This window comes from Heterocephalus glaber, unplaced genomic scaffold (assembly GCF_053883595.1).
Source record: "Heterocephalus glaber isolate CG9 unplaced genomic scaffold, H.glaber_assembly_v1.0 deba00000738, whole genome shotgun sequence".
Classification (NCBI taxonomy): domain Eukaryota; kingdom Metazoa; phylum Chordata; class Mammalia; order Rodentia; family Bathyergidae; genus Heterocephalus; species Heterocephalus glaber.
In genome coordinates this window covers 6,780,491-6,797,182 of record NW_028258161.1, presented here as the reverse complement: position 1 = coordinate 6,797,182, position 16,692 = coordinate 6,780,491, and the positions used below count along the sequence as shown (strand labels likewise).

Sequence of the window (16,692 nt, the reverse complement as noted above, 5' to 3'; positions counted from 1 at the left end):
TTGTCATTTCTTAGGATATTGTCTAAAGATTTTTTGAGTGCTGGTTTGGTATTCATGAAGTTCCTGAGGTGCTCTTTGTCATGAAAGTATCTTATTTCTCCATCAATTTTGAAAGATAGTTTTGCAGGGTACATCAATCTGGGTTGTAGGATGTTTTCCTTGAGGGCTTGAACTACATCACTCCAAGCTCTTCTTGCCTTGCTGGTTTGTGTTGAGAAGTCTGCTGTGATTCTGATGGGCTTTCCTTTGTATGTGATTTGTTTCTTTTCTCTCACTGCTTGTAGAATTTTGTTCTCCTGTTGGATTTCTGTAATCTTAACTGTTATATGCCTATGTGTAGATTTTTTTTGATCAAGGCTAGTTGGAGTCCCATATGCCTCACTTATCTATATGTCAAATTCTTTTCCCCTCCTTGGGAAGTTTTCTGACATCACTTCTGTGAACAGTTTTTTTTTTTAATGTAGTCTGCACTCTCTTCTGTTTCTTCACTTACTCTGATCAATCCTATGTTGTTCTTCTTGCATCATTTAAAGGCCTTTTCTAAAGAATAGAAATTGTGCTTCTTTTGTGCCTTTCTTCATATTAAGTTCCTCCCAATAAATATTAACATATTAAACTGTTATAGACCTTGCTTAGGAAAATGATTAGTATTTAACCCAGCTTTTAAACAATGGTCTTTGACCATGGAGAAATGTTCATTTTGGAGGATCCTTTCCTGGACTCCAGATTTAGTCTCCTCTTTGGATATCCCTGCCAATGTGTTCTGGGTTAACCGAACTCACATTGTCATGAGTTGAAGGAATTTAGAAATGATTGCTTTGAGAAATATTTGTACATGTGTACTTTATACTTAGGATTTATACTTGCATTTCTGTGACATATAGAAGTCTTGTATAACTTGAGTAATGAAACACTTAATCAGTCCTTAGATTTCTATATATTTTTATATATATCTAGTTAATACTGGAATTTTAGATGTTACACAGACTCTCCAAGACATTTTCCCACCTATCTTACCTGCACCAAAATGAAAGGCACAGAAATATGTGGTCTTTTTATTATGTTGGTTTATGCATTTCATGGTAGGGTATAAAATAATGTCATTTCTAATTTTGTGTGATGTACTTACTTGCTATATGTGAGATATTAAAAAATTTTTTTAAAAGAGGGAGTTACATTGATCAAATGTATTTTACTTCTATAAATCATTGATATGAGCATAAATCTGTTCTGTGAACATTTCATAATAATTGTTATCTTTTTATATTTTTGTTCTGAATTAATAGGAAAATAAATGGCTAGAAATCAATAAACAAGAGCAGTAATCGAGGTGTTGATTGATTCAGAAACTGTTTAACTCTTTGCATAATGCTACTACCCAGACAATTATTGCTGAAATATATGCAAACTCAAATCCAGATTCCTCAGAGAGAATTAATGAATTTTATGAAGAAATGTGCAGCAGTGCATGACAGTTCGATGTACTTCCAGGCAATTGATAGAGCATGACCATTTTCTATAGGGAACTGTGCAGAGCATTCAGGTAAATTCTATTAAATATGTGACCAGTCATTCACAAAAGGTATTTACATATCTCTGAATATGAGGTGCCCCGATTGCTTTATGGCATATGGAAGTAGAGAAAACCAGAGCTATAATGGAATTTGCTGTACAGAAAGATGAATATAAATAAGGATGTGAGTTCCATACAGTGTTTGGAAGGGCAATATAAATAATCAAATTTAGGATGAGATTTAAATTCTCCCTGTCTACACAAATGCTCAAAGCAAGATATGCTTAAAGATAACAATGTTGTTTAGGTAATTCATCTTTGGAAACAATAGCCACAGAAAGCCACAATTCCTCTAAGGGAAGAAAAAAATTCTTTTGATAGATTGAAGTGGTTCCATAACTACTGTCAGATATATATGTTTAATCCATATAGGCACAAATTACATAGGACCGCATAAATCTATTTAACTGAAATGTTCACATAGGTTTGGATTAGAAAACACCAGGGTAAGATTGTTGAAGATAATTCTAGAGACAATACTACCAGTAACTGTTGTTCTTTTTGTTGTAAACAAATCCATATGTTATTTTTTATTGATTTGGGTAAATGTTCTCTTGTTCACTTACCATCTAGATAGTCTCATTATAGATAAGAGCAATCTTGTCAGTGGTTGATTTGATCTGGAAGATCCTAATTTCTGGGCCCACTTTCACATATTTTGATTAAATAAGTCTTCATATTGAATCATTTAATATAACATATATATAACTTGATGTAAAATAATATCAAATTTATTTGATATAAAAATATTTAAGTTTATTATTCAATCTTTATGACTTTGAGACTACAACTAATCCTACATTACCTTTTAAATTTAGATAATACACCGTCTAATTTTCCACTATTTGTGCAATTCCATTTATTGGTCACTCATTCTATTGTCCACACAAGATTTTACCTTGTTTTTCATATATTCATGAACAATATTTTTACAAAAAACAAACAAAAAACAATATTTTTACTCTCTCTCTATAAAATACCATCGGATAATAGGAATTTCAATCAACTCTCTGCTAAGAAGAGAGATGGAAATAATTATTCGTTTCACAATGAGATAATCATCATTATAAAGAAATGCACATGGTCCTATGAGAGCAAACTAGATGAATGTCTAAATCAAATTGTTCAGTAAGTGTTATCAGAAACAAAAAAATAAGTTGTGTCTTGATGGCAGGGTAGAAGGAACATTACAAATACAATGTTTTGATTAGATAATGGGAGGAGAATAACTTGAAAAAGCAGGATGACACTATGAAATGTGTGATATTTAGATTTATGATTTCTGTTTTATTTTTATACAAGTCCTTTATTAGACATACATGTTGGAAATTTTCTATATTGTAGCAACTTATCTTTTCATTCTGTTTATGGTTTACCATATTTTCAGCCAGTAATATTGTTTAATGGAAATGGCAGGTAGAAATCCATGTGATAAAAATATTAGAAGATATTTTTAGCTTCATTTAAGTGCAGATTTTTCAGAAATCCCATTTTAACTGAAATTACATATTATGTACCAGTATACTAGTATATTTTGGTCAGCATATCTCAACAGGGATTGTATGTCCACAAACCTCTCTGCTATGCCTTCTACTTAAATCTATATTCCCAAGTTCAAATACATAGCTCAAGAACAGAGATACACAACTAAGGTAAGTCCAAATAGCTCATTTTATTCTATAGTACTCACTGATTTCCGTCTAGATTATTTCTAGAATAAATATGGGGTTGAAAATCAGGATGCCATGTCTCTGATGATTACTACCATTCAACTACCTGCCTAAGAAACCTTGAGCAGATATCTCTTTAGAATAATGTATGAATGAATTTTAGTTAATCTTCATCTGTTTACATTGTACTCTTTGAAATTTGTACTCTTTGTTTGCATTGTACATATTGAAATCTAATATGTCAACAAATCAACCGTATCTGGACTAATTAAGCTTGGAGGAGGTCATGATTTTTGGTTATCAATTCCATACTCTTTGCCTGCTATGTATTCTGACCAGTTTTCCAGGACCAATAAAGATGAGATATACACAAGTAGAAAATTCCTTCAGCAAAATAATTCATAGAACATCATTTTGCCTCTAATTCAATCTTCACTTCTTTAATGCATAAAAATCTTATGTCCATGTACTCCTCTCTATGGACTATAATGTACAGCATATGCTGGACTTGGGAAGGACATCTGATACAATGATTTCACCTTTGTTTTCTAACAGGTGAAGTCATATGATCAAAGTTATAAAAATTCATTAATATCCTTCTCTAAGTATCCATGTAGTTGAAGGAATAAATACTGAAAATATCTGGTAGAGGAATAATTATCCATGCAATATATATCTAGCCTTAAAAAAATCTATAAAGTACTTTACTATTTTCTCTCTAAGTCTTATATATTTGATATCTAGATTCATTACCTTGTGGATAAATCTCCAGTTCTCCTCTACTTGAAATATGTCACTTCCAACTTTATTAGCTATTATCAGAATTATTATCCAAGTGAATGAAAATTTTTATTTTCACATTTTTATTACTATTTAATGTCATTAAAATTTTTTTGCTGAGAATTATTATTATTATTATTTTTTATATTAAATTCTTTTATTGGTACACTGTAGGTATACAACACAATTACATTTCTCATTGGGAATTGTACCTTTACATAATGCATCTAATCTGTTCCACTGGTCCTCAAGTCTGTTTCTTTGCCAGTACCATGCTGTTTTTATCACAGTAGCTTTGTAGTAGAGTTTCAGGTTGGGGATTGTGATACCCCCTGCCATGTCTCTGTTACCTAGAATTGCTTTTGCTATTCTGGGTCTCTTCTTGTTCCAAATGAATTTTTGGATTGTTTTCTTAAGGCCTATGAAGTATGCTGCAGGGATCTCAATTGGAATTGCATTAAATCTATATAGCAGTTTTGGAAGTATGGCCATTTTCACTATATTAATCCTTCCTACCCAGGAGCAGGGGATGTCTGTCCATTTTCTAATATCATCTTCAATCTCTCTTTTCAGAGTGCCATAGTTTTCAGAGAAGAGGTCTTTAATTTCTTTCATTAGGATGATTTCTAGGTATTTCAGTTTTTTGGATGCTATTGTGAAAGGAATTGTTTGCCCTATTTCTCTCTCAGTGAGTCTGTCATTGGTGTAGAGGAAAGCTATTGATTTTTGTGTTTTGACCTTGTATCCAGCTACTTTATTGAATTTGGTTATTAAGTCTAGGAGACTTTTGATAGAGTTCTTGGGATCTTCTATATAGAGTATCATGTCATCTGCAAATAATGACAATTTGACTTCTTCATTTCCTATCTTTATTCCTTTTATTTCTTTCTCTTGTCTAATTGCTGTGGCTAATGTTTCCAGAACTATATTGAACAAGAGTGGTGATAGTGGACATCCTTGTCTTGTTCCTGATTTTAGTGTGAAGGATTTCAGTTTTTGACCATTTAGTATGATATTGGCTGTTGGTTTTTCATAGATGGCTTCTATCAGTTTGAGGTGGAGACCATCTATTCCAATTTTTTGTAGGGTTTTTATCATAAATGCATGTTGGATTTTGTGAAATGCTTTTTCTGTGTCTATGGAGATAATCATATGGTTTTTGTCCTTGGCTCTATTGATATAGTGTATTACATTGATTGATTTTCGTATATTGAACCATCCCTGCATCCCTGGGATGAATCCCACTTGATCAGGGTGTATGATCTTCTTGATGATCTTCTGCATTCTGTTTGCCATTATCTTATTAAGGATTTTTGCATCTATGTTCATTAGTGAGATTGGCCTATAGTTCTCTTTTTCGGTTGGGTCTTTCTCTGCTTTGGGGATCAAGATGATGCTTGCTTCCAGGAATGAAATTGGGAGTATTGCTTCCCTTTCAATTTCACTGAAGAGTTTAAACAGTAGTGGTAGCAGTTCCTCTCTAAATGTCTTGTAGAATTCAGCAGTGAAGCCATCAGGGGCTGGGCTTTTCTTAGTTGATAAGTTTTTAATTACATTTTCAATATCATTGGTTGATATTGGGTTGTTCAGAATTTTTAAGTCTTCTTTGTTCAACTTTGGTATTTCATATGTATCTAGGAATCTGTCCATTTCTTCTGTGTTGTCCATTTTATTGGTGTATAGGTTCTGGAAGTAGGTATTGATGATCCTCTGGATTTCTGCTGGGTCTGTTGTAATTTCACCCTTTTCATTCCTAATTGCATGGATTTGGGCCTTTTCTTTCCTTTTTCTGACAAGGTTGGCTAAAGGTTTGTCAATTTTGTTGATTCTTTCAAAGAACCAACTCTTGGCTTCATTGATTTTTTTGTATCATTCTCTTAGTCTCCATTGCATTGATTTCTTCTCTGATCTTTATAATTTCCTCCCTTGTACGAGCTTTGGGGTTGTCTTGCTCTTCTTTTTCTAGAAGCTTGAGGTTCAGCATCAGGTTGTTTAATTGGGCTCATTCTGTTTTCCTAATATGTGTATTCACTGCTATGAATTTCCCTCGTAAGACTGCTTTCATTGTGTCCCATAGATTCCGATATGTTGTATTGTCATTGTCATTTAATTGAAGGAACTGTCTGATTTCTTCTTTAATTTCATCTGTGATCCATTGGTTATTCAGAAGTGTGTTGTTCAATTTCCACGTGTTTATGAAGTTTTTGCAGTTTCTTTTGCTGTTGATCTCCAATTTCTTCACACTATGGTCTGATAATATACAGGGATAACTTCAATTCCTTTACACTTACTTAAACATGTTCTATGTGTGAGTATGTGGTCTACTTTTGAGAATGACCCATGTGCAGCTGAGAAGAATGTGTATTCTGATTTTGTAGGGTGGAAGACTCTGTAAACATCTGTTAAGTTCATTTGTTCAAGAGTTTGATAGAGTTCTAATATTTCATTCCTTATTTTTTGTCTAGTTGATCTATCTATTTGTGACAGTGGGGTGTTGAGGTCCCCCAGTACAATTGTATTAGTGCATGTGTGACTTTTCATGTCCATTAGTATTTGTTTTATATAGTTGGGTGCACTAGTGTTTGGTGCATAGATATTTATGATTGTCATCTCTTCCTCTTGGATTGTTCCCTTTACAAGGATGTAGTGTCCTTCTTCGTCTCTCTTAATCAGTGTTGGTTTGAAATCTACTTGATCTGCAAAGAGGATAGCTACTCCTGCTTTTTTTCAGGTTCCTGTTGCATAGAGAATTGTTTTCCACCCTTTAACTTTCAGTCTATGAGTTTCCTTTTGAATGAAGTGTGTTTCTTGTGTGCAGCATATTGTTGGATTTTGCTTCTTGATCCATTCTGCCAGTCTATTTCTTTTGATTGGTGAGTTGAGACCATTAACATTGATGCTTATAACTGAAACATATTGACTTGTAATTGCCATGAGTTTTTGTTTTTGTTGGGTTCTCCCCCTTTACATTTAATTTCTTGTCATGCCAGATGGGTTCATTCTGCTTTGCTTCCTGGGGTTGTGGATCCTCAATGTCTGTTCCTAGGATACTGTGTATAATTCTTTGGAGTGCTGGTTTGGTATTCATGAAGTTCCTAAGGTGCTCTTTGTCATGAAAGTATCTTATTTCTCCATCCATTTTGAAAGATAGTTTTGCAGGGTACATCAATCTGGGTTGTAGGATGTTTTCCTTGAGGGCTTGAACTACATCACTCCAAGCTCTTCTTGCCTTGCTGGTTTGTGTTGAGAAGTCTGCTGTGATTCTGATGGGCTTTCCTTTGTATGTGATTTGTTTCTTTTCTCTCACTGCTTGTAGAATTTTGTTCTCCTGTTGGATTTCTGTAATCTTAACTGTTATATGCCTATGTGTAGATTTTTTTTGATCAAGGCTAGTTGGAGTCCCATATGCCTCACTTATCTATATGTCAAATTCTTTTCCCCTTGGTTGGGAAGTTTTCTGCCATTATTTCTGTGAAGAGATTTTTTTATGTCATCTGCACTCTCTCCTGTTTCTTCATTGACTCCAGTCAGTCTTATGTTATACTTCTTTGCATCATCTAGCAGCTGCTGGATTGATTTCTCATGTTCCCTTATAATTTTGAAGCAATTTTTCTTTTCCTGGTCACTAATTGCAATCTTACCTTCTATATCTGAAATTCTGTCCTCACATTGGCTCATTCTGCTGTGTAGACTTTCAATGGAGTTTTTCATGTCCTGGAAATCTATTTGCATCTGTTTTATGGATTCCATTTGTTTCTCATGTTGGAATTCCATCGTGTTCCTGAGCTCCTCTCTAGATTTATTAATCATGTCTTGCACTAGGGGCACAATTTCTCCTGTTATCTGAGAAATTATTTCTGATTTCATTTTTTCCAGATCCCCTTTTGTTGCCAGTTCAGTGGGTCCAGGTGGTTGAGTATCAGAGTGTTCCATCTCATTTCCCTTTGGGGTTGCTGTAGGTGATCTGAAAGTCTGGTTTTGAGACTTATTTAGGTGTTTTCTCATTTCGACTGGGGCGGGGGGCTGTTAGTGCCTCCACGGATTACCTCCTGTGAGCTGGGAGAAGTGGGACAGGGGCCGGGAGCAGCGGTAGGGATGGTGACCCAAAAGCCCTTTCCTGTGGGCTGGGAGCAGTGGGAGGGATGGTGGCCGGGAAGCCCCTTACTCTGGACCAGGAGCAGTGGGATGGCGGCTCAGAAGCCCCTACCTCTGGGCCAGGAGCGGTGGGAGGGATGGTGGCCTGGAAGCCCCTTCCTCTGGGCCAGGAGCAGTGGGACAGAAGGTGGCCCAAAAGCCCTTTCCTCTGGGCTGGGAGCAGCGGGAGGGATGGTGACCGGGAAGCCCCTTCCTCTGGACCAGGAGCAGTGGGATGGTGACTCAGAAGCCCCTACCTCTGGGCTGGGAGCAGCGGGACTCAGTACCTTGGTCTGGTGGTCTGGTGTCCTCTGCGTCTTTGTAGTGTGGAACCAGGTGGCTGCCTGTCTGTAGCAGGGTGATTCGGAGTGATTCTCCCATGGGACTGGGGACTCGGTAGGGAGTGGGCAGACCTGCCTGTCTGCAGCGGGGTGATCTGGCATCTTCTGCATGACTCAGGATCTCAGTAGGGCGTGCACAGACCTGCCTGTCTGCAGCAGGCTGATTCGGCATGTTCTGTGTGACTCAGGACCTCGGTAGGGCGTGGGCAGACCTGCCTGTCTGCAGCGGGGTGATTCGGCGTCTTCTGCGCGACTCTCATGTCCTTAAAATTTAGTATTAGCCAACCTTATATGTATGATATATAATTCAATGCTATTAAATATGCTTTTACAAATGACTAGTAAGACGAAAATTTTGCTTATGTTTATTAAGCACTTAATTATTCTCTATTGCAAATTGATTATTCATGTTCATGGGCTAATTCCTCAATACTTTGTACATGCTTTCTTATTTTAACATATATTTTGTATATTGATATTTTTATTTATACACCTGATGGCATTATTCTGTTTGTACTTATCACTATATCTGTTCATGCTTATACAGAAGACAAGTTAATCATTTTAATAAGGTTATATTATTTTCTTATAAATGGCACTTAAATGTTATAGTTGTTTGTTTTATTTTGGTGTCTAATAGTCTATTATCCATCATCTGTTCTGTTGGTTAATAAAGATTCAGTTATATAGCAAAATGTTAAATAATTGTTTAGTTCACTTATGTGTTGCCATATTCATTTGTCTATTTCTGTAAGTGTAGTATTGTAGTGTTTGTTTCTATAACTTTATTACAAATCTTAACATATGATAAGGAAATCTTCCCATCCTCTTTTGATTCCATAAAAAATCCAATTCTTCACAGAATTTAATTGAAATTGCATTGAATACCTAGGTTAGTTTTTAAATAATTATTATCTTAATGTTATATCTTTACGTGTATGAACTATAACATTTACTTATTCAACAGAAATCTGTGTTTTCATTTTAGTTTTTAATAATGCTTTGAAAATTTCTCTAGAAAACCATGGGTATTATCTTTTGTTGGCTTTAAGGAGATATAAATGGTAAACAAAAATAGTATATAGATAAGGTGTGTAATGTGAGGTTTTAATATAAATATATATTGTAAAATGATTACCACAAACTAGTTATTGTATTCATTTCCTCATATATTTATTTTTGCTTATGTTTGTGGTGGGAGTATTTTAGATCTATTTCCTTAGCATATTTCAAGTATACAATGCAGTATTATTAACTATATCCATGATTCACAAGCTTGTGCCCTCTGACCAAAACCCCTACTCCTTTACACACAACTTCCTCTTTCTCTTAAACACCATTTGACACTTTGTTTTTATGAGTTTGACTTTTTTAGGTTCAAAGTATAAGTGATACTGTGAAGTATTTAGCTTATTTCATTTTGTATCATTTCTTCCAGGTGCATACATGTTGTTCCATCATGATATCCTTCTTTCTAAAAGCTAAATGAGTTCTATCTGAGTGTGTGTATGTGTAAATGTGTTTCTATCTACTCATCCTTCAACAGATACATGGATATTGTGAATAATGTTCCAATGAAAATGGGAATTTAAATATCATTTTGAGATAATGATTTGATACCCTGAGTTATGATTGGTTATCATGTGGTAGTTCCATCTTTATTTTTTGAGTAACTTCTATGCTGTTTTCTGAAGTAGAAACACCATTTTATATTCTCATCAACAGTTCACACAGTTTCCTCTTTTTTTTTTCATTTCCATTATAACTAATTATCTTTTGATATTTTGACAATAGTCATCCAAATAGATAGTTTTGAATTGCATTTTCCTGATGATTGGTGATGTGAAGCATTTTTATGTATCAGTTAACCCTGTGTATCTTCTTCAGAAAAATGTTTACCCAAGCCTTTGCCCATTTTAATTTTGTTTATTCTTATTTATTTGCAGTGCATGATAGTTACATTCATCACAGGGAATTGGTGCATATACATAAAGCACTGCATTTTGTTTCTGTCTTCTTCCCTTTCCCTTCCACCCATCCCTCTAGCTCTTGGTCTCCTTCCCTTTTGCAAAATACCTATCTTCCTGTTTCCTGTTATCTGTTATTGTGTTCTTTAATTTATTTATATTTTGAGTTTCTTATATAAGAAATCATGTTAATATTTAAATTTGTGTGTCTGATTTATTTCACTTAACATTATGGTGTCAATGCATCCATTTTCTACACATCTCTCAAGTTTATCCTTCTTTATGTCAGAGTAGTATTCCATTGTATAAAAATACATTTTCTTTATAAATTGGGTCATTTTTCTGTTTTTTAGTTTGTTTTCCTATTGAGTAATATGAATGTCATATATTTTGGATGTTAACCCTTAGTTATATGTTTTGAAAATGTTTTCATCCATTATTTGGATTGCCTTCTCATTTTCTTGATTGCTTCATTTATTGTGCAAAAGCTTGTATTTTACTGTATTTCCATCTTTTAAAAAAATTGCTCTTGTGGCTTGTGCTTTGTCATACCCAAAAAATTTTGCCAAAATCTATGTCATGGAAAATTTTCATCCATTTTCTTTTAGAATTTTTGTGTTTGCAGCCCCACATTTAAATATTTAATCCATTTAGTGCGGATTTTTTGATTCAAGATAAGGATATTATTTTTTCCTATTTTTTTTGCCTGTGGATAGATAGTTTTCCTAGTACCATTTATTGAAGAGACTAATCTTTCCTCATTATGATGTTTTTGTACTCTTGCTCAACATTATTTCATTGTGGATGCATGGATTTATTCTTGAGCTTTGTATTCTATTCTATCGATCTATATATCTATTGTTACACTAATACTGTAGCATTTTTATTACAGTAGTTTGTATTTAAAATCAGGAGATGTAGAACCTCCAACTTCAATCTTTTTTAATGTTCATGATTCCTTTAACTGAGCTCTCATTTCTCCAACATTAGTGTCTAGAATCTTCACTAAATCTTCTTTATTAAGCTCTGTGGCTTTCAGCACATTCTTTCTGTCAAACTACCTATGATGTTATCTGAATGGTTAGTTTTCACTTAGACATTTTGGATTTGGCCAAAGTCTCAAGGAGACTTTACTAACAAATGAAGAAGTTTACTTTCTATGCATCTGCCATATTGCTAATCTTTCCACCTTGCATTGTAGATGTCCTAGCATCTGTGAACTGTAGATTCTGTTTCTGTAGCCTTCCCAAAAATGTTTCTTGCTTGGGCTTAGTCTTCTTGCACTGCTGGCAAAGCAAGTCACTAGGAAAAAGGTCTGGATGAATCTGGAGCTCACCAGGTGTTTTCACTTGTCAAGGAGATTCATAGACCTATGCTAATTGCTTTTCATTGCCTTCAAAATCACTATGGGTGTATCAATTTCTTTTTCTGAGTCAGTTTGGTCTTATACATTTTCAAGCACGTATACATAAGCTGTTTATTTTTATGCATGCTACTTTTTGTCATATTTTATTTTCCCTGAATGTACATTAGTAAGAAGTTAATACTGATTAACTATTAGATCTGAATTTGTAAGAAACAAAACTGGTTACTGAGGTCATGCATCTGAGCCGGTCTCTAAACAAGTGGGGAGGGTAAATAGTCAACTAAGTAGGGAATTCACTATGCTAAGTGTGACTGGAGGAGCCCTGGTAGTTAAGAAGTTAGGCCCAGCAGTTTAATCATTTGCATTTAAAACTTAACAGTTGTTTACAGAGGGAGCTGGGATAAGGGTAGCCTCTAAGTCTACTCTGTGGGTCTGGATAAGTGAACTCATTTCTTGTACTTTTGGTTAATAGTTAATGTTTTCTCTCTGTTCTTCAATTTTTCTTAGTAGTTTTTGCTGATTTTATGGATTCCTTAAAAGAGTATAAAGTTGATTAAATCATGTTTTAAAATTGGGATTATATCCTTCATACCTTCGTATTTTAACAAGTACAGGATGTTTAATTAACAAATGTATGTGGTGACGCATCAGACTCAATAGCAGTGTTCTTGGAAACCTTATTCTCAGGTTCCAAAGGGTGAGGAGTAGCCTCAGCCTCAGGTAGTGAATGCCTTATGGGCCAGGTGTCTAGTAAGTATCCCCTGGGCCTACATTTACATGTGGGACACAAGCAAGGATTACTTCTTAATGCAAAGAAGGTCTGAACATAAGAAATTCTGACCATTTTTTCCTTTCTTTCAGTATGATTCTACTTGTGAAATAGTATCATAATCAATACTTCCCTCTGTATTCTATTTTGGCTCTACAGGCCAGGCAGACCATGAAACTTTGACACTGAGTTTCCCAGAAGGAATCCAAGAGAAAGAATGGTGTCCTTTAATTTCTACTGGATTCCTTTGCCCTTGAGGTGTCCCCCAACGTGATTCCACTCTAAGGCAGGTGGCTGCCATCTAGGGAGAGACCCAGAAGATAAAATCAGACTGGACTATCCACCCTTTTACCAGCATCAGTACGTGATCTTATCTTCCCAGGAAATTCATGTTCCTACCCCTGTAGGTATTCCCAAAGCACATGTTACAACTGATTTCAGCCTTAACTGATCGTGTTTTAAAGAATGAAGCTTTGCTAGCAAAACCAGTCATCAAGAGATCTAAACCACTGCTTTCTAATTCTGAGAGGTTGAGGCAAATTAAAGGGCAGAACTTTCCATGCTGTATAGGAGTTCACCTGTAGAAGCAAAAAGTGGCTCAGAGGAGTTTTGCCCATGAAGAAGCCTTCCAGGGACCTGTGTTATTTACCTAGTCACCTAAGGCAAGCTTCCTCAGCAGCAAGACAAGGCTAAGCTCCAACATGGAGAAAATCTTAAGAGTTTTTAAACTCACTAGCAGAGAGAAAAAGTTCATATAAAAGCCTAAGCCATCTAACCCCTCCAAATTATTACATAGCAATTTACAAGTTTACAGTAAAGGTTTTAAAATCCACAACTTTTAATGAAGGTATTTTCCTTCCCTACACACACAAATGATGAAAACCAGATGGGGGGCGTGGATTGGAGTTTTCCCTTAAACTTATTAGAGATCCTTCCTTTCTCTAATTATACACGTCTCTATAAGGAAAGTGTAAAGTGGCAGGGAAAGATGAGAAATGTGACCAGAAAAGGAGTTTTTTCCTTCTCATGGTCGCAGTGAGTTATTGAAGACAATTTGCTCAGTTTCAGGCTGGAAAGGTGAGAATGGGGAATCTCAAGAGCTAAGACTGTCTCCTCACGGTGGAAGATCAGACCAGGAAACTGAGGCAGAACAGGCCCAACATTTTCTCTAGACTATAGAGAAGTATTGAACTGGAATGTCTCAGTGAAACCCGCCCCCAAGTCTTTTTTTTTGGTACCAGGGATCAAATTCAGGACCTTGCACTTGCGAGGCAGGCAGCATAATCACTGAGCTAAATCCCCAGCCCTCCCCAAGTCTTAAGTGTTATAAAGAATCCACTTGTCAACAAAAACCAGGCTCTTCATTGTGAGAAAAAGAAAAGTTTATTCCAGTTAATAGGAACTAGAAATCAGGAGAGTTTGTCACATCTGTGTATGGATAGGCTGACAATGGGAGAGAGAAATAGTGGCAGCTAGCTGGGAGAGATTTTATCCCTGAGGGGATGGGCTAACACCACGGGAGAGACATATTAGCAATTAACTGGGAAAGGAATTAGACTTCTATAGATATTGAAGGAGTATGACTTAGTTGCCCAAGGGCAGTCTGTTGGGCAGGTATACAATTATGGGACTGTTGGGCATCAAGGGGTTATAAACCATATTTTTGAGTCCATTTGCCTCACTGACTAGGAAGCTGCTGGTATTTGCTGAAGGCACCTGTTTATTTTTCCTGTTGATTTAGGCCAGGCTGACATATCCATCTTGTTGTTGTTATATACAGAAAAGGGAGGGTGGCGGGAAAGTGGGCAGACCTTCTCATGGGCTACTTCCAGTGTGGTAAGTGGGCGGCTCAGACAGCCTACATGGGCACGAACTTTAGGGAAACCTGTCTGGGAGTGGCCGGGTCCCCATCCTGAATGTGGTCCTGAGAGCATTCGGAGGAGGCCGGGAGGGGTTAACTGCAGAGTCTTGGCGGGACTGTTGGGAGAAGCTGCGGGCATCTCCTATGGGCTTTGTTAAAGAAACGGGAGAGCTAACTGGGCCAAAGGGTACGGGAAGGGGGAAGGGAGGTGTCTAGGGTCTTTTTATTGATTATCGATCAGGAGGAGGGTGAGTGGGAAAGGAGTTTCCTTTCTGGTGTCTCTATCTGGGGAGATGTTACACAGAGTGCCCTGAGAACAGATCGAACCAGACCAAATGAAGTAAATCACTCACACACACACACACACACACACACACACAGACATACAGACATGCAAGGCATTTACACATCTGGAATTTGAGTCCCTGTGGAACTAGGGGATTGGAGACTGACAGTCTGAGGTGTGGCTCTAGCCCTGGAGCCAGTGGAGGCTCCCAGGGGAACTGTCCCTTGCCTGAGCCAGCTTGCAGGTGTGTCCCAGCAGTCGGGATGGAGGAAGGGAGGGAGCTTTAGAGGCACAGGCAGAGCAGGTGGCACAGGGGCGTGCGGCAGAGTGGGGCCTGCGGAGTCCGGTGTTTAGCGCGTGGTCTTTCCAGGAGGGATTTCCGCATCTAGCGGTGTCACCTGTGGAGCCCGGGCCTGTGAAGGGGTGGAGGAGGGAGAGGGAAAGAGACAGCAGTGGTGGTGGTGGTGTAATCAAGGCAGCTTGGGGCTTGGTCTGGGGCTCAGGCTGCACGCACTCCAGGCCACTGCAACCCCGCTGTCAGTGGGGAGGGCTGGGTCAGAGCACAGTGTAGGTCTGCACTGTCCAGGCAGCGGCGGGCTGTGGGCAGCTTTCTCCTGCAGGCTGTGGTCCTGCTGCACGTGACGGCTAGGCAGGACCTGGAGGCCTCTGGCTGTGTTGTGTGAGGTGATCCCGCTGAAAAGGGATGACGAGGTTGGGAGGAGGCCAGGGGTGAGGTGCGAATGGCTCAGACTCTGGGGTTGAGTGAGGGGGGCTGATAGGGGCCTAGGGGAAGGTGGGGAAGGAGAGATTAGAGCAGCTGTAAGCGCTGAATGTGTCCCTGGGATGGTTAGGGTAGCTGACAGTTTAGCTAAGATATCTCGTCCTAAAAGGGGAACAGGACAGGTGGGGATAACTAAAAATGAGTGTGGGAAAAGGTGTTGGCCCAATTGACACCAAACTGGGGCCGTTTTAAATGTCTGGAGGCTTTGCCTGTCAATCCTCACAACAGTAATTGGAGCTAAGCAGGTTTGCTCTTGAAAAGAAGGCAAGGTAGGACGTGCAGCTTGAGAGGGAATGGGATGTGCTTATCGTCCTATCATAGGAAATACCCAGAGCTCACTCAGCATCTGAAATGGTTCAGGAGGCCGTGGTGGCCTCTAGCTGGCGTCAGCCCTCGGTGGGCAGGCCAAGACGGTCTGGGAAGGAGCCGGTTGGGGGCCCCTGAGATCTTGGCCCAGAAGCAGCAGGGGTGGCTTCCAGTGTCCAGCAATCCAGCCTCCAATGAGGACCAGCGCATGAAAGACACGGCCTGGAAGAAGCCCTAGGCTGAGGGCATTCCCCACCCCAGTGATCATTCTGGTACCTCTGAAGCAAGGTCCTGGAGGGATGGGTGGCTGAGGGTCGGAGGCTCTGGAGGAGGAAGAGGAGTCATCTCTGTCGTCACAGAAGGAAGGTGTGAGGGGGAGGCTCTGGGGGAGGAGGGGCGAGGTAGCTCCTATTGCAGCCAGAGGCTCTGGAGAGGGAGGAGGTGCTGGGGACCACGGGAACCACAGTTCAGTTGGATCTGTTGTAAGGGAGGAGTCCTTGTCAGGTAGAGGTGGTTTAGGTGGAAAGGGGAGAAGCAGGGTTCAGAGGAAGTGCACGAAGTGGGGATGTTACCCAGTGTAAAGAATGCCTGAACATAGGGAACTTCAGACCATTTGTTTAGTCTCTGGCAATATCTAAGTCTTGTATAGTGGAAAAATCAAAAGTGCCATTCTTTGGCCACTGACAGCCATTATCTAGTTTATATTGTGGCCACACAGTGTTACAGTAGAGGATCAGATGTTTAGGCTTCAGATCAGGGTGTAGAGGGAGAGTTTTCAGATTGTTTATTAAACATTTTAGCAGAGAAGAAGGAGTAGAAGAAGAGCAATTCCCCATTAGGACAGAAGACAGGTTCTGT

The 16,692-nt window shown here is 38.2% G+C and overlaps 1 pseudogene; it reads right to left on the bottom strand.

Annotated features, from left to right (window-relative positions):
- The window catches only part of LOC101720616 (3'-5' RNA nuclease TATDN2-like), a 61,811-nt pseudogene that overhangs the window by 31,231 nt on the left and 13,888 nt on the right, over positions 1-16,692 (bottom strand).